This window comes from Palaemon carinicauda, unplaced genomic scaffold, assembly GCF_036898095.1.
Source record: "Palaemon carinicauda isolate YSFRI2023 unplaced genomic scaffold, ASM3689809v2 scaffold31, whole genome shotgun sequence".
Taxonomy (NCBI): domain Eukaryota; kingdom Metazoa; phylum Arthropoda; class Malacostraca; order Decapoda; family Palaemonidae; genus Palaemon; species Palaemon carinicauda.
The window spans coordinates 325,139-345,000 of NW_027170768.1; positions in this window are offsets into that span (position 1 = coordinate 325,139).

Below are 19,862 nucleotides of genomic sequence, written 5' to 3' on the forward strand. Positions count from 1 at the left end.
AATGAATGAGTTTGTTTAGCTAGGGAATGGGAGGGATTAGCTTAGTTAAGGGGTGTGAATGATGAATGAATGAGTTTGTTTAGCTAGGGAATGGGAGGGATTAGCTTAGTTAAGGGGGTATGAATGATGAATGAATGAGTTTGTTTAGCTAGGGAATGGGGGGGATTAGCTTAGTTAAGGGGTGTGAATGATGAATGAATGAGTTTGTTTAGCTAGGGAATGGGGGGGATTAGCTTAGTTAAGGGGGTGTGAATGATGAATGAATGAGTTTGTTTAGCTAGGGAATGGGGGGGATTAGCTTAGTTAAGGGGTGTGAATGATGAATGAATGAGTTTGTTTAGCTAGGGAATGGGGGGGGGGATTAGCTTAGTTAAGGGGGTGTGTAAATGATGAATGAATGAGTTTGTTTAGCTAGGGAATGGGAGGGATTAGCTTAGTTAAGGGGGTGTGAATGATGAATGAATGAGTTTGTTTAGCTAGGGAATGGGGGGGGGATTAGCTTAGTTAAGGGGGTGTAAATGATGAATGAATGAGTTTGTTTAGCTAGGGAATGGGAGGGATTAGCTTAGTTAAGGGGGTGTGAATGATGAATGAATGAGTTTGTTTAGCTAGGGAATGGGGGGGGATTAGCTTAGTTAAGGGGGTGTGAATGATGAATGAATGAGTTTGTTTAGCTAGGGAATGGGGGGGATTAGCTTAGTTAAGGGGTGTGAATGATGAATGAATGAGTTTGTTTAGCTAGGGAATGGGGGGGGATTAGCTTAGTTAAGGGGGTATGAATGATGAATGAATGAGTTTGTTTAGCTAGGGAATGGGAGGGATTAGCTTAGTTAAGGGGGTGTGAATGATGAATGAATGAGTTTGTTTAGCTAGGGAATGGGGGGGGATTAGCTTAGTTAAGGGGGTGTGAATGATGAATGAATGAGTTTGTTTAGCTAGGGAATGGGGGGGATTAGCTTAGTTAAGGGGGTGTGAATGATGAATGAATGAGTTTGTTTAGCTAGGGAATGGGGGGGATTAGCTTAGTTAAGGGGGTGTGAATGATGAATGAATGAGTTTGTTTAGCTAGGGAATGGGGGGGATTAGCTTAGTTAAGGGGGTGTGAATGATGAATGAATGAGTTTGTTTAGCTAGGGAATGGGGGGATTAGCTTAGTTAAGGGGGTGTGAATGATGAATGAATGAGTTTGTTTAGCTAGGGAATGGGGGGGATTAGCTTAGTTAAGGGGGTGTGAATGATGAATGAATGAGTTTGTTTAGCTAGGGAATGGGGGGGATTAGCTTAGTTAAGGGGGTGTGAATGATGAATGAATGAGTTTGTTTAGCTAGGGAATGGGGGGGATTAGCTTAGTTAAGGGGGTGTGAATGATGATTGAATGAGTTTGTTTAGCTAGGGAATGGGGGGATTAGCTTAGTTAAGGGGTGTGAATGATGAATGAATGAGTTTGTTTAGCTAGGGAATGGGGGGGATTAGCTTAGTTAAGGGGTGTGAATGATGAATGAATGAGTTTGTTTAGCTAGGGAATGGGGGGGATTAGCTTAGTTAAGGGGTGTGAATGATGAATGAATGAGTTTGTTTAGCTAGGGAATGGGGGGGATTAGCTTAGTTAAGGGGTGTGAATGATGAATGAATGAGTTTGTTTAGCTAGGGAATGGGGGGGATTAGCTTAGTTAAGGGGTGTGAATGATGAATGAATGAGTTTGTTTAGCTAGGGAATGGGGGGATTAGCTTAGTTAAGGGGTGTGAATGATGAATGAATGAGTTTGTTTAGCTAGGGAATGGGGGGGATTAGCTTAGTTAAGGGGGTGTGAATGATGAATGAATGAGTTTGTTTAGCTAGGGAATGGGGGGGATTAGCTTAGTTAAGGGGGTGTGAATGATGAATGAATGAGTAACAGTTTCAGGAATTGTAGTTCCATTGTTAGTGGGGCATTTGCATTTTCTCAGGACGGTCTAAGAACACTGCTCATCACTGGCACCTCATCACTCACTTATTCGCTCCAAGCAGCACGCCCTGGTACAGCATCTGTTGTGAACGGCTAAACCAGGGTGCCACTGCTGCGGGTTAGTCTCTTGAGACAAAGGCTACAGGTAAGCCCTGAGGGTGGGATTCTGGGTTTTGGGGGCAGGTCTTGAGGCGAGGGTCAGGAAACTTACCTCTGTGACTCTCCGGTGGTCCCCTGAAGCTGGGTTGTCTGCTTGGTGTCCTAGGTTTCACCTTGTCATCTAAAACAAGGCTACATTATAGGATAAAGTACTGGCTCAGTTAGAAGGACCAAGGAGTTGGACAATAGAAGATAAAAAAGAAAAAGTAACTTTGTTTTGAGGAGGAAATATCCTTTGATGCAGAGGTACAAGGCTACATTATAGGATAAAGTACTGGCTCAGTTAGAAGGACTAAGGAGTTGGACAACAGAAGATAAAAAAGAAAATAGAATCTCGTTTTGAGGAGGAAATATCCTTTGATGCAGAGGTACAAGGCTACATTATAGGATAGAGTACGGGCTCAGTTAGAAGGACCAAGGAGTTGGACAACAGAAGATAAAAAAGAAAATAGAATCTCGTTTTGAGGAGGAAATATCCTTTGATGCAGAGGTACAAGGCTATATTATAGGATAAAGTACTGGCTCAGGTAGAAGGACCAAGGAGTTGGACAACAGAAGATAAAAAAGAAAATAGAATCTCGTTTTGAGGAGGAAATATCCTTTGATGTAGAGGTACAAGGCTACATTAAAGGATAAAGTACTGGCTCAGGTAGAAGGACCAAAGAGTTGGACAATGGAAGATAAAAAAGAAAATAGAATCTCGTTTTGAGGAGGAAATATCCTTTGATGTAGAGGTACAAGGCTACATTAAAGGATAAAGTACTGGCTCAGGTAGAAGGACCAAGGAGTTGGACAACAGAAGATAAAAAAGAAAATAGAATCTCGTTTTGAGGAGGAAATATCCTTTGATGTAGAGGTACAAGGCTACATTATAGGATAAAGTACTGGCTCAGTTAGAAGGACCAAGGAGTTGGACAACAGAAGATAAAAAAGAAAATAGAATTTCGTTTTGAGGAGGAAATATCCTTTGATGTAGAGGTACAAGGCTACATTATAGGATAAAGTACGGACTCAGATAGAAGGACTAAATAGTTGGACAATAGAAGATAAAAAAGAAAAAAGAACTTTGTTTTGAGGAGGAAATATCCTTTGATGTAGAGGTACAAGGCTACATTATAGGATAAAGTACTGGCTCAGGTAGAAGGACCAAGGAGTTGGACAATGGAAGATAAAAAAGAAAATAGAATCTCGTTTTGAGGAGGAAATATCCTTTGATGTAGAGGTACAAGGCTACATTAAAGGATAAAGTACTGGCTCAGGTAGAAGGACCAAGGAGTTGGACAACAGAAGATAAAAAAGAAAATAAAATCTCGTTTTGAGGAGGAAATATCCTTTGATGTAGAGGCACAAGGCTACATTATAGGATAAAGTACTGGCTCAGTTAGAAGGACCAAGGAGTTGGACAACAGAAGATAAAAAAGAAAATAGAATTTCGTTTTGAGGAGGAAATATCCTTTGATGTAGAGGTACAAGGCTACATTATAGGATAAAGTACGGACTCAGATAGAAGGACTAAATAGTTGGACAATAGAAGATAAAAAAGAAAAAAGAACTTTGTTTTGAGGAGGAAATATCCTTTGATGTAGAGGTACAAGGCTACATTATAGGATAAAGTACTGGCTCAGTTAGAAGGACCAAGGAGTTGGACAACAGAAGATAAAAAAGAAAATAGAATCTCGTTTTGAGGAGGAAATATCCTTTGATGTAGAGGTACAAGGCTACATTATAGGATAAAGTACTGGCTCAGGTAGAAGGACCAAGGAGTTGGACAATGGAAGATAAAAAAGAAAATAGAATCTCGTTTTGAGGAGGAAATATCCTTTGATGTAGAGGTACAAGGCTACATTATAGGATAAAGTACTGGCTCAGGTAGAAGGACCAAGGAGTTAGATAATGGAAGATAAAAAAGAAAATAGAATCTCGTTTTGAGGAGGAAATATCCTTTGATGTAGAGGTACAAGGCTACATTATAGGATAAAGTACTGGATCAGGTAGAAGGACCAAGGAGTTGGACAACAGAAGATAAAAAAGAAAATAGAATCTCGTTTTGAGGAGGAAATATCCTTTGATGTAGAGGTACAAGGCTACATTATAGGATAAAGTACTGGCTCAGTTAGAAGGACCAAGGAGTTGGACAATAGAAGATAAAAAAGAAAATAGAATCTCGTTTTGAGGAGGAAATATCCTTTGATGTAGAGGTACAAGGCTACATTATAGGATAAAGTACTGGCTCAGTTAGAAGAACCAAGGAGTTGGACAACAGAAGATAAAAAAGAAAATAGAATCTCGTTTTGAGGAGAAATATCCTTTGATGTAGAGGTACACGGCTACATTATAGGATAAAGTACGGGCTCAGTTAGAAGGACCAAGGAGTTGGACAACAGAAGATAAAAAAGAAAATAGAATCTCGTTTTGAGGAGGAAATATCCTTTGATGCAGAGGTACAAGGCTATATTATAGGATAGAGTACTGGCTCAGTTAGAAGGACCAAGGAGTTGGACAACAGAAGATAAAAAAGAAAATAGAATCTCGTTTTGAGGAGGAAATATCCTTTGATGTAGAGGTACAAGGCTACATTATAGGATAAAGTACTGGCTCAGGTAGAAGGACCAAGGAGTTGGACAACAGAAGATAAAAAAGAAAATAGAATCTCGTTTTGAGGAGGAAATATCCTTTGATGTAGAGGTACAAGGCTACATTATAGGATAGAGTACTGGCTCAGTTAGAAGGATCAAGGAGTTGGACAATGGAAGATAAAAAAGAAAATAGAATCTCGTTTTGAGGAGGAAATATCCTTTGATGTAGAGGTACAAGGCTACATTATAGGATAAAGTACTGGCTCAGGTAGAAGGACCAAGGAGTTGGACAACAGAAGATAAAAAAGAAAATAGAATCTCGTTTTGAGGAGGAAATATCCTTTGATGTAGAGGTACAAGGCTACATTATAGGATAAAGTACTGGCTCAGGTAGAAGGACCAAGGAGTTGGACAACAGAAGATAAAAAAGAAAATAGAATCTCGTTTTGAGGAGGAAATATCCTTTGATGTAGAGGTACAAGGCTACATTATAGGATAGAGTACTGGCTCAGTTAGAAGGATCAAGGAGTTGGACAATGGAAGATAAAAAAGAAAATAGAATCTCGTTTTGAGGAGGAAATATCCTTTGATGTAGAGGTACAAGGCTACATTATAGGATAAAGTACTGGCTCAGGTAGAAGGACCAAGGAGTTGGACAACAGAAGATAAAAAAGAAAATAGAATCTCGTTTTGAGGAGGAAATATCCTTTGATGTAGAGGTACAAGGCTACATTATAGGATAGAGTACTGGCTCAGTTAGAAGGATCAAGGAGTTGGACAATGGAAGATAAAAAAGAAAATAGAATCTCGTTTTGAGGAGGAAATATCCTTTGATGTAGAGGTACAAGGCTACATTATAGGATAAAGTACTGGCTCAGGTAGAAGGACCAAGGAGTTGGACAACAGAAGATAAAAAAGAAAATAGAATCTCGTTTTGAGGAGGAAATATCCTTTGATGTAGAGGTACAAGGCTACATTATAGGATAGAGTACTGGCTCAGTTAGAAGGATCAAGGAGTTGGACAATGGAAGATAAAAAAGAAAATAGAATCTCGTTTTGAGGAGGAAATATCCTTTGATGTAGAGGTACAAGGCTACATTATAGGATAAAGTACTGGCTCAGGTAGAAGGACCAAGGAGTTGGACAACAGAAGATAAAAAAGAAAATAGAATCTCGTTTTGAGGAGGAAATATCCTTTGATGTAGAGGTACAAGGCTACATTATAGGATAAAGTACTGGATCAGGTAGAAGGACCAAGGAGTTGGACAACAGAAGATAAAAAAGAAAATAGAATCTCGTTTTGAGGAGGAAATATCCTTTGATGTAGAGGTACAAGGCTACATTATAGGATAAAGTACTGGCTCAGGTAGAAGGACCAAGGAGTTGGACAACAGAAGATAAAAAAGAAAATAGAATCTTGTTTTGAGGAGGAAATATCCTTTGATGTAGAGGTACAAGGCTACATTATAGGATAGAGTACTGGCTCAGTTAGAAGGATCAAGGAGTTGGACAATGGAAGATAAAAAAGAAAATAGAATCTCGTTTTGAGGAGGAAATATCCTTTGATGTAGAGGTACAAGGCTACATTATAGGATAAAGTACTGGCTCAGGTAGAAGGACCAAGGAGTTGGACAACAGAAGATAAAAAAGAAAATAGAATCTCGTTTTGAGGAGGAAATATCCTTTGATGTAGAGGTACAAGGCTACATTATAGGATAGAGTACTGGCTCAGTTAGAAGGATCAAGGAGTTGGACAATGGAAGATAAAAAAGAAAATAGAATCTCGTTTTGAGGAGGAAATATCCTTTGATGTAGAGGTACAAGGCTACATTATAGGATAAAGTACTGGCTCAGGTAGAAGGACCAAGGAGTTGGACAACAGAAGATAAAAAAGAAAATAGAATCTCGTTTTGAGGAGGAAATATCCTTTGATGTAGAGGTACAAGGCTACATTATAGGATAGAGTACTGGCTCAGTTAGAAGGATCAAGGAGTTGGACAATGGAAGATAAAAAAGAAAATAGAATCTCGTTTTGAGGAGGAAATATCCTTTGATGTAGAGGTACAAGGCTACATTATAGGATAGAGTACTGGCTCAGTTAGAAGGATCAAGGAGTTGGACAACAGAAGATAAAAAAGAAAATAGAATCTCGTTTTGAGGAGGAAATATCCTTTGATGTAGAGGTACAAGGCTACTTTATAGGATAAAGTACTGGCTCAGGTAGAAGGACCAAGGAGTTGGACAACAGAAGATAAAAAAGAAAATAGAATCTCGTTTTGAGGAGGAAATATCCTTTGATGTAGAGGTACAAGGCTACATTATAGGATAAAGTACGGGCTCAGTTAGAAGGACCAAGGAGTTGGACAACAGAAGATAAAAAAGAAAATAGAATCTCGTTTTGAGGAGGAAATATCCTTTGATGCAGAGGTACAAGGCTATATTATAGGATAGAGTACTGGCTCAGTTAGAAGGATCAAGGAGTTGGACAATGGAAGATAAAAAAGAAAATAGAATCTCGTTTTGAGGAGGAAATATCCTTTGATGTAGAGGTACAAGGCTACATTATAGGATAAAGTACGGGCTCAGTTAGAAGGACCAAGGAGTTGGACAACAGAAGATAAAAAAGAAAATAGAATCTCGTTTTGAGGAGGAAATATCCTTTGATGCAGAGGTACAAGGCTACATTATAGGATAAAGTACTGGCTCAGTTAGAAGGACCAAGGAGTTGGACAATACAAGATAAAAAAGAAAATAGAATCTCGTTTTGAGGAGGAAATATCCTTTGATGTAGAGGTACAAGGCTACATTATAGGATAAAGTACGGCTCAGTTAGAAGGACCAAGGAGTTGGACAACAGAAGATAAAAAAGAAAATAGAATCTCGTTTTGAGGAGGAAATATCCTTTGATGCAGAGGTACAAGGCTACATTATAGGATAGAGTACGGGCTCAGTTAGAAGGACCAAGGAGTTGGACAATAGAAGATAAAAAAGAAAATAGAATCTCGTTTTGAGGAGGAAATATCCTTTGATGCAGAGGTACAAGGCTACATTATAGGATAAAGTACTGGCTCAGTTAGAAGGACCAAGGAGTTGGACAATAGAAGATAAAAAAAGAAAATAGAATCTCGTTTTGAGGAGGAAATATCCTTTGATGTAGAGGTACAAGGCTACATTATAGGATAAAGTACGGGCTCAGTTAGAAGGACCAAGGAGTTGGACAGCAGAAGATAAAAAATAAAATAAAATATCGTTTTGAGGAGGAAATATCCTTTGATGTAGAGGTACAAGGCTACATTATAGGATAAAGTACTGGCTCAGGTAGAAGGACCAAGGAGTTGGACAACAGAAGATGTAAAAGAAAATAGAATCTCGTTTTGAGGAGGAAATATCCTTTGATGTAGAGGTACAAGGCTACATTAAAGGATAAAGTACTGGCTCAGGTAGAAGGACCAAGGAGTTGGACAATGGAAGATAAAAAAGAAAATAGAATCTCGTTTTGAGGAGGAAATATACTTTGATGTAGAGGTACAAGGCTACATTAAAGGATAAAGTACTGGCTCAGGTAGAAGGACCAAGGAGTTGGACAATGGAAGATAAAAAAGAAAATAGAATCTCGTTTTGAGGAGGAAATATCCTTTGATGTAGAGGTACAAGGCTACTTTATAGGATAAAGTACTGGCTCAGTTAGAAGGACCAAATAGTTGGACAACAGAAGATAAAAAAGAAAATAGAATCTCGTTTTGAGGATGAAATATCCTTTGATGCAGAGGTACAAGGCTACATTATAGGATAAAGTACTGGCTCAGTTAGAAGGACCAAGGAGTTGGACAATGGAAGATAAAAAAGAAAATAGAATCTCGTTTTGAGGAGGAAATATCCTTTGATGTAGAGGTACAAGGCTACATTATAGGATAAAGTACTGGCTCAGGTAGAAGGACCAAGGAGTTGGACAACAGAAGATAAAAAAGAAAATAGAATTTCGTTTTGAGGAGGAAATATCCTTTGATGTAGAGGTACAAGGCTACATTATAGGATAAAGTACTGGCTCAGTTAGAAGGACCAAGGAGTTGGACAATGGAAGATAAAAAAGAAAATAGAATCTCGTTTTAAGGAGGAAATATCCTTTGATGTAGAGGTACAAGGCTACATTATAGGATAAAGTACTGGCTCAGTTAGAAGGACCAAGGAGTTGGACAATAGAAGATAAAAAAGAAAATAGAATCTCGTTTTGAGGAGGAAATATCCTTTGATGTAGAGGTACAAGGCTACATTATAGGATAAAGTACTGGCTCAGTTAGAAGGACCAAGGAGTTGGACAATAGAAGATAAAAAAGAAAATAGAATCTCGTTTTGAGGAGGAAATATACTTTGATGTAGAGGTACAAGGCTACATTATAGGATAAAGTACTGGCTCAGTTAGAAGGACCAAATAGTTGGACAACAGAAGATAAAAAAGAAAATAGAATCTCGTTTTGAGGAGGAAATATCCTTTGATGCAGAGGTACAAGGCTACATTATAGAATAAAGTACTGACTCAGTGGGAAGGACCAAGTAGCTGGACTAAGGAAGATGAAAAAAAGGAGCTTTGTTTTGAGGAGGAAATATCCTTTGATGTAGAGGTACAAGGCTACATTATAGGATAAAGTACTGACTCAGTGGGAAGGACCAAGTAGTTGGACTAAGGAAGATGAAAAAAAGGAGCTTTGTTTTGAGGAGGAAATATCCTTTGATGTAGAGGTACAAGGCTACATTATAGGATAAAGTACTGACTCAGTGGGAAGGACCAAGTAGTTGGACTAAGGAAGATGAAAAAAAAGGAGCTTTGTTTTGAGGAGGAAATATCCTTTGATGTAGAGGTACAAGGCTACATTATAGGATAAAGTACTGACTCAGTGGGAAGGACCAAGTAGTTGGACTAAGGAAGATGAAAAAAAGGCGATTTGTTTTGAGGAGGAAATATCCTTTGATGTAGAGGTACAACGCTACATTATAGGATAAAGTACTGACTCAGTGGGAAGGACCAAGTAGTTGGACTAAGGAAGATGAAAAAAAAAAGGAGCTTTGTTTTGAGGAGGAAATATCCTTTGATGTAGAGGTACAAGGCTACATTATAGGATAAAGTACTGACTCAGTGGGAAGGACCAAGTAGTTGGACTAAGGAAGATGAAAAAAATGAGCTTTGTTTTGAGGAGGAAATATCCTTTGATGTAGAGGTACAAGGCTACATTATAGGATAAAGTACTGACTCAGTGGGAAGGACCAAGTAGCTGGACTAAGGAAGATGAAAAAAAGGAGCTTTGTTTTGAGGATGAAATATCCTTTGATGTAGAGGTACAAGGCTACATTATAGGATAAAGTACTGACTCAGTGGGAAGGACCAAGTAGCTGGACTAAGGAAGATGAAAAAAAGGAGCTTTGTTTTGAGGATGAAATATCCTTTGATGTAGAGGTACAAGGCTACATTATAGGATAAAGTACTGACTCAGTGGGAAGGACCAAGTAGCTGGACTAAGGAAGATGAAAAAAAGGAGCTTTGTTTTGAGGATGAAATATCCTTTGATGTAGAGGTACAAGGCTACATTATAGGATAAAGTACTGACTCAGTGGGAAGGACCAAGTAGTTGGACTAAGGAAGATGAAAAAAAGGAGCTTTGTTTTGAGGAGGAAATATCCTTTGATGTAGAGGTACAAGGCTACATTATAGGATAAAGTACTGACTCAGTGGGAAGGACCAAGTAGTTGGACTAAGGAAGATGAAAAAAAGGAGCTTTGTTTTGAGGAGGAAATATCCTTTGATGTAGAGGTACAAGGCTACATTATAGGATAAAGTACTGACTCAGTGGGAAGGACCAAGTAGTTGGACTAAGGAAGATGAAAAAAAGGAGCTTTGTTTTGAGGAGGAAATATCCTTTGATGTAGAGGAACAAGTCTACATTATAGGATAAAGTACTGACTCAGTGGGAAGGACCAAGTAGCTGGACTAAGGAAGATGAAAAAAAGGAGCTTTGTTTTGAGGAGGAAATATCCTTTGATGTAGAGGTACAAGGCTACATTATAGGATAAAGTACTGACTCAACGGGAAGGACCAAGTAGCTGGACTAAGGAAGATGAAAAAAAGGAGCTTTGTTTTGAGGAGGAAATATCCTTTGATGTAGAGGTACAAGGCTACATTATAGGATAAAGTACTAGCTCAGTGGGAAGGACTAAGTAGTTGGACTAAGGAAGATGAAAAAAAGGAGCTTTGTTTTGAGGAGGAAATATCCTTTGATGCAGAGGTACAAGGCTACATTATAGGATAAAGTACTGACTCAGTGGGAAGGACCAAGTAGCTGGACTAAGGAAGATGAAAAAAAGGAGCTTTGTTTTGAGGAGGAAATATCCTTTGATGTAGAGGTACAAGGCTACATTATAGGATAAAGTACTGACTCAGTGGGAAGGACCAAGTAGCTGGACTAAGGAAGATGAAAAAAAGGAGCTTTGTTTTGAGGAGGAAATATTCTTTGATGTAGAGGTACAAGGCTACATTATAGGATAAAGTACTGACTCAGCGGGAAGGACCAAGTAGCTGGACTAAGGAAGATGAAAAAAAGGAGCTTTGTTTTGAGGAGGAAATATTCTTTGATGTAGAGGTACAAGGCTACATTATAGGATAAAGTACTAGCTCAGTGGGAAGGACTAAGTAGTTGGACTAAGGAAGATGAAAAAAAGGAGCTTTGTTTTGAGGAGGAAATATCCTTTGATGCAGAGGTACAAGGCTACATTATAGGATAAAGTACTGACTCAGTGGGAAGGACCAAGTAGCTGGACTAAGGAAGATGAAAAAAAGGAGCTTTGTTTTGAGGAGGAAATATCCTTTGATGTAGAGGTACAAGGCTACATTATAGGATAAAGTACTGACTCAGTGGGAAGGACCAAGTAGCTGGACTAAGGAAGATGAAAAAAAGGAGCTTTGTTTTGAGGAGGAAATATCCTTTGATGTAGAGGTACAAGGCTACATTATAGGATAAAGTACTGACTCAGTGGGAAGGACCAAGTAGTTGGACTAAGGAAGATGAAAAAAAGGAGCTTTGTTTTGAGGAGGAAATATCCTTTGATGTAGAGGTACAAGGCTACATTATAGGATAAAGTACTGACTCAGTGGGAAGGACCAAGTAGCTGGACTAAGGAAGATGAAAAAAAGGAGCTTTGTTTTGAGGAGGAAATATCCTTTGATGTAGAGGTACAAGGCTACATTATAGGATAAAGTACGGACTCAGATAGAAAGACTAAATAGTTGGACAATGGAAGATAAAAAAGAAAAAATAGCTTTGTTTTGAGGAGGAAATATCCTTTGATGTAGAGGTACAAGGCTACATTATAGGATAAAGTACGGACTCAGTTAGAAGGACCAAGTAGTTGGACAATAGAAGATAAAAAAGAAAAAATAGCTTTGTTTTGAGGAGGAAATATCCTTTGATGTAGAGGTACAAGGCTACATTATAGGATAAAGTACTGACTCAGCGGGAAGGACCAAGTAGCTGGACTAAGGAAGATGAAAAAAAGGAGCTTTGTTTTGAGGAGGAAATATACTTTGATGTAGAGGTACAAGGCTACATTATAGGATAAAGTACTAGCTCAGTGGGAAGGACCAAGTAGTTGGACTAAGGAAGATGAAAAAAAGGAGCTTTGTTTTGAGGAGGAAATATCCTTTGATATAGAGGTACAAGGCTACATTATAGGATAAAGTACTGACTCAGTGGGAAGGACCAAGTAGTTGGACTAAGGAAGATGAAAAAAAAGGAGCTTTGTTTTGAGGAGGAAATATCCTTTGATGTAGAGGTACAAGGCTACATTATAGGATAAAGTACTGACTCAGTGGGAAGGACCAAGTAGTTGGACTAAGGAAGATGAAAAAAAGGAGCTTTGTTTTGAGGAGGAAATATCCTTTGATGTAGAGGTACAAGGCTACATTATAGGATAAAGTACTGACTCAGTGGGAAGGACCAAGTAGTTGGACTAAGGAAGATGAAAAAAAAAGGAGCTTTGTTTTGAGGAGGAAATATCCTTTGATGTAGAGGTATAAGGCTACATTATAAGATAAAGTACGGGCTAAGCAGGAAAGACCAAGTAGTTGGACCATAGAAGATGAAGAGAAAAAGGAACTATTTTGAGGAGGAAATATCCTTTGATGTAGGAGTACAGGCCTTCATCATTGGATAAAGTACTGACTCACTGGAAAGGACCAAGTAGTTGGACCGTAGAAGATGAGAAGAAAAGGGAACTTTATTTTGAAGAGGAAATATCCTTTGATGTAGGAGTACAGGCCTTCATCATTGGATAAAGTACTGACCCAGTGGAAAGGACCAAGTAGTTGGACCATAGAAGATGAGGAGAAAAAGGAACTTTATTTTGAAGAGGAAATATCCTTTGATGTAGAGGTACAAAGGTACATTATTAGATTAAATGTTTGGCTTAATTGCCTGGTCTAAAGAAGCTTTGCTTTATTTTCTGGCTTCATGCTGCTTGGATTAAATGAGGTAGTGTTGAGGAGGGTCGTGGGAACCATGCTGACTTTTGTTTTTCTCAAAAATGGAAGTTGGCTGAACTCACCTGATGAGCCCTTTGGTAAGGGCGAAACCCTCAAATGGTGTGTTTTGATAAAAAAAAATTATATATATATATATATATATATATATATATATATATATATATGTATGTATGTATAGATACATATATATATATATATATATATATATATATATATATATATATATATATATATATTTCTGTATGTAAATATCTACCATAATGGCATTCAATACCCAATTCTACCCGTAGGAATGTGTATCCAATGGATTTTCCTTTATGATAAATGCTTCTGTCTGAGCAAGGATTCGAACCTATGCCCTAAGCCGCAACAATCCCTACAGGGATGACTTTACCTATCGTAAAGTAGTCCCTGCAGGCACTGTTTCGACTCCTGGTATAGGTTGGAATCCTTGCTCATTCCTACAGGTAGAATTGGGTATTAAATGCCATTGTGGTAGATACTCGCATTGGTTAAAATCACGAGTGTTAGTAATACATATTAATAACAGCTTATGTCAACAAGATTACTGTATACCATGAGAGAGAGAGAGAGAGAGAGAGAGAGAGAGAGAGAGAGAGAGAGAGAGAGAGAGAGAGAGAGAGAGAGAGAGGAGATTCATTATCCGTCCTTGCATAAAAGACACGAGGGGTTTTAATGAAAATGAAAATAATAAGTTAAATAGATATCAAAATTAATATTTTAATTTTCTCCATAGTAACATTTCTAAGTGACGAGAAATCATAGGTTTAAATTCCTACATGAACAAACATTTTTTGTCAATTCTCGTAAATCCAAAATAATATATATATATTTAAAGCTATAACATTTCTGCCACTAGAGAGAGAGAGAGAGAGAGAGAGAGAGAGAGAGAGAGAGAGAGAGAGAGAGAGAGAGACAATCATACTTTAGTAGATTGCTTAATGAGTTGGTTATAATACACAAACCAGAACACGACGAGTGCAAGATGTCTTATTCTCCAAGCTGTAATGGTTCTTATGATAAGGAGCAATAAGGTTGCTTTCTTAAGTCTGTTTGAAGTGGCATATGGCTTTTTAGCAAATCAAACCATCTTTTCTTTACCTCAAACCTTTTATCCTTAGAAATAGCTCTCTCTCTCTCTCTCTCTCTCTCTCTCTCTCTCTCTCTCTCTCTCTCTCTCTCTCTCTCTCTCTCTCTCTCTCTCTCTCTCTCTTCTACAACCACCTACATTGAGAAGTATAAAAGAAAATGCAATGTTCAATTAAAGGTCTGAAGAATTATTACAAAACACTACAAAATATTACTTGTCCTGTACTCACCATCCAATGGCATGAAGCTGTAACATCTCGTTTTTCCTGTTGAAAGAGAAAAGACAGGATTACTCTAATGATTTTGTTAGAAATATACAAAATATCCTAAGTTCATATGGTAGCCAGATGTGGCATATATGAAATGATTAACTAAAACATTGTGAAAATCGGTATTATAACATATACACAGTATAATAATATAGAAATAGAATTAACTCAGATATAAATAGTTGTTGGATGAAATTGAAAAGTCAAGACGAAGAGACTCAATGGTATGTATAATAAACTATTTCAAAAGTTCAAACTTGCAATAAATATTTTTATGTTGAACAAGCTAACGTAAGTCTTTTTATATTTGAAATATTTACTGTAATGTTGTTAATGTTTTTAAAATATTTTATTCATATTGTACATCACTTCTTATATCATTTATTTATTTCCCTATGTACTTTCCTCACTGGGCTATTTTTCCCTGTTGGAGCCCTTAGGCTTATAGCATCTTGCTTTTCCAACTAGGGTTGTAGCTTAGCTAATAATAATAATAATAATAATAATAATAATAATAATAATAATAATAATAATAATATGTCCCAATTTACAAGTTACTCACAAACTCTACGTTTCATGACTACAGTATCCTTGGAGAGTTCTTAGCCAATTCCTAAACGCTAATATTTGAACATCTGAAACCTAGTCTACCTTATGGCAAAATCTATGGAAATTTGTTGGCCTTTCAGGGAGATACTCAAGTCAGTCACTGGGGCCTGGGAGGCCGTTCAATAACTCAGTGAAACTGGGGGAAACTCTGCAGTTGTTGTATAAAATGAAGTCAAATGATTGGACACCAAGATGGAAGACATGAAATGGACACTGAAGTACAGTTCAAGGCTAAAATTTAGATACAGATAGGGGTTGAAATGACAATGCAAACACATTTAAGAAATGCCTACAGTACTCCTGCTTTAGGTGCATTGATGGCATTATTCCTCCCTATGGAGAAGGTGGCACTAAAATGGCTTTAATTAGAGTACTTTATAAATGCTTATTCAGCTTTCACCCTTCACAGCTTATGGAGATGAGCAAGAGAATACAAGTTTGATGGGGAAGTAAAATCTCGAGTCCCTCCATGATAACAGCCAGGACATTCACGTTCACACCCTTCTGTAGGGACTTAAAAATGTGAGCTGGGAAGACCCTAAGGTACTAGTATAACAGATGTAGAAAAGGCAACTATAACGTTCTGTATCTTATCCAGTTCAGGAGTTTTTGGAATTTATCGGAGATAAATATTAAACAGAATACCTGTTCGACTACAGGATGCTAAAAGCCCAAGGACTCTAACAAGGAAAATAACACAGCGAGGAGAGGAAATAAGGAAAAGTATAGAAAAGTGTGCCCAAGTGTACCCTCAAATAAAAGAAGGGCTAAAAGTCCAGGTTCAAACTAAAAAAAATGAAATAAAACAGGCTATTTGACATATAATCTCTCTTACTTTGGCATGAGCATATCTCATAAAAAAAGAAATTGTCCGCTAGCACAGTTGGGTGATTTCGTCTGTGAAATATATAATAAAATTAACGTTGCTACTCCAATATTTTCTTCAAACATACCGTATCTGATTAAGTCAATCAGAAGTCAATTTCAACAATCTCTAACGAATCCCTACGACAAAATTTTCTCTCATGCAGTTGTTCAAACTCTGCTAGTGAGGGCATGAAACATACTCAAGCAGTACCAGAGACATAAAGGGAGTTACCCTCAGTACAACGTTGAGGTCCCTCCGTTTGACACAAGCTAAGTATGCTTCAATTTCTTTGACCAGCCTCTATACTTGGCAAATGGAAACTTATAAACCGACGATACACAAGATATTCTTCTCTGTCTACATATTTTCCCACTTCTATGTGGGGTCGATGTTTCTGACTAGCTTTCTCCATCTACCTCTGTCCCACACTTCATCACCGGTTAATCCCTTTGATCGAAGGTCATCCTTGATACAGTCCATCCACCTTCGCTTTGGTCTCCCCCTCCTCGTTCCCTGTACCTCCATTTCCATCACTCTCCTCCCAATATACAGTACTGTTCATCTCTTCTCATGAAATGACCATACCACCTCAGTCTACTTTCTTAGATCTTATCAGATAGTTTTCTGAATATATAAATAAATAAATGCATTATTATCACGATTCTTATTATTTAATTTAGTAGTATTATCATAATAAATAGAGAATCACAATGAAAACAAAACGAAACAATATATTATAGCGTTATTACATCCTACAAGTTTCAGCCCACTGACCGTGTTTTGGTGTTCAATGATAAGCATTTCCTTCTTCATATTCAAGGCACACTTTGGAATCCAACGATATATAGATTTCAACATCAAAGCAAATATATATATATATATATATATATATATATATATATATATATATATATATATATATATATATATATATATATACGTATGTATATATATACATATATAGTAATGGAGGTACAGGGAACGAGAAGGAGAGGGAGACCAAAGCGAAGGTGGTTGGACTGTATCAAGGATGACCTTCGATCAAAGGGATTAACCGGTGATGAAATGTGGGACAGAGGTAGATGGAGAAAGCTGACCAGAAACATTGACCCCACATAGAAGTGGGAGGGGATGTAGACAAAGAAGAAGAAGAAGAAGAAGAAGAAGAAGAAGTAATGATAGATGAACATTAGGAATAACAGAATGGGTCCTTAAAGATTGCAAAAGAAGTAGAAGGAAGAGAAGACGATGGATTAACAAACTAAGAAAGTGAGCTGATATAGACAGGCATAAAAAGACCACAAACAGAGGCAAGTGGAAGGACATGTCTGAGGCCTTTGCTCTGCAGTAGACTAGTAACAGCTGGTGTGATACACACACACACATACACACACACACACACACACACACACACATATATATATATATATATATATATATATATATATATATATATATATATATATATATATATATATATACATATATATATATATATATATATATATATATATATATATATATATATATATATATATATATATATAAACAAATGTAGCCGTTTTAATCCATATCTGGACAAAGGCTTCAGACATGTCCTTAGCCATGTCTGGGGTTTGGCCATTTTCATCGCCACGTGGGCCATAATGGGCCATTGTGGATTGGTGATGGTAGAGATTTTAATCAAATCACTGACAGCAACCCGACTGAGAGAGAGAGAGAGAGAGAGAGAGAGAGAGAGAGAGAGAGAGAGAGAGAGAGAGAGAGAGAGGGGGGTTACTATGGTTTGGCGCTCGGTCCGGGGAGGCCAGGCCTCTCTGAGATGCAATATGAAGTTGAAAGAACTTGAAAAACAACAAGATGGAATTAGAGGTAAAATGGAAAGCTATAAAGTAAGTGTAGCTTTGGTGCCTAGGGGCTAAGGGAGAGCTACTGCAAACAACCCTTTAAAATGCCTACAGTTAACCGTCTGATATACAATAATGGCACTAGCCTTATATGGGATGGCTGCTAAAAGATATAAGAACTAGCGTTTGCTGTTTAATTTATTTGGTAAAGGAAATAAGCATATTTCCAAAAAGTCAGCCTAGGCCTATGGTGACTTAACGTAGTTGAGGTATGGCTGAAGGAGGTGTTCCTTCTCTGGGAATAATAGTATTCCTCTAAGGTTTCCTACCGTTTAAGTTTTTGCACGCATGTACGTACATACATGAATAATATATTCCTACCAAAATAACTGATAGACAACCAACTTTACCACCAACTCCTCCAACACACCGCTTCTAGAATACACCACCAACCTTTGCCACCAACACTCCACCAACACCCACAATTACTTCAATATTGCTTACCGTTTATTTTATAAAGATTGACATAAAAGTAATTACTTTTAAATACGAAACACGAATATAAATCTTATTTGACATTTAAGCAAATAAAAAGCAAAATCGCCATCATCATATTTTGAATCTGTGGGAGAAAACTCGTTAAAGTTCGGCTCATTTGACTCGATGGAACGGTTTGAATCAGCTGATCTCATAAAACAACTTGCTAGCAGGGTTGCCAGGTTTTCTAAATGAGAAAAGGTCAATTTCTAATCAACAGAGGCTTTAAAAGGTCAACCCATTAATAGGAAAAGGTCAAAAATATAGTATTTAAGGCTCGGCTTTTTTCATATTACTAAAGGCCAACCTATTTAAATACAAAAGGTCAAATTTGAGTTTTTTTTTGGCCGGAAAAAAAGCCAAACTGGCAACCCTGCTTGCTAGTGTCATAATCCGTCAGTGTTGCTTTGAAAGTGATCAAGTGTAGGTCTTCGCGCGCGCGGTTTTATATCTGTCTCCTTTCGTATGAGATAAATAAAGGATTCTTTTAACCTGCAGCGATACATCATTGTGAAAATGTAAGTACACCATTTGATTTCCATGTGTAGTATATCGATTAATATTGTTCTTTGGGTGTTTCCTTGTATGTGTAGATGATTTGTACTTCGCGGTTTCGAGTTGGGGAATGTGTAGCCTGATGTTTCGTAGTTTTACGAGACTTATTTTAAAAATATGACCTTGCTGTAGTAACATCAAGTATAATTCATCCTCCAATATGTTGTTTAGTTAAATAGTTATCAAATAATAATTGCCAGGAAAGAGTAATTTAATTTCTTATCAAAGGAGAGTTCTAACGCCCATACGAGGGTTACCATGGCAACGTTTATAGGCGCAGGCGGGCATTGGCCTAGGCCTAGGTATACACCGAGCTGGTTCTATCTACGTAAATATTCAAAGGTTTTCCTTTATAAATAAATAAATAATCAAATAAACGATGTCCATTATATTGCTCTGGTTTAAATGATAATATTTGAAGCTTATTTTCTTGAAAACACGAACGTAGATCTTCAGATTTTAAAATAGATTACGTGAAAGTATTAGCAATTTTATGTGATTTCTTCAACGTTTTTTGATACTTGTTACAGAACTCATGGCATTAATGACTTCCTTAAGAGAGAGAGAGAGAGAGAGAGAGAGAGAGAGAGAGAGAGAGAGAGAGAGAGAGAGAGAGAGAGAGCAATATTTTGAGCTGGCTACATTACGAGAGTTATTGTGTCACAAAGTCAATTTTCATACACATTCGATGGAAAGTATATATATATATATATATATATATATATATATATATATATATATATATATATATATATATATATATATTTGAGTCAGGTATGTGTATTGCCATGATCAAGAAAGCTGTACTAGTTAAGGCCACCCATACTAGGTTGGTTTGCTATGAGCGGTCATAATAAAA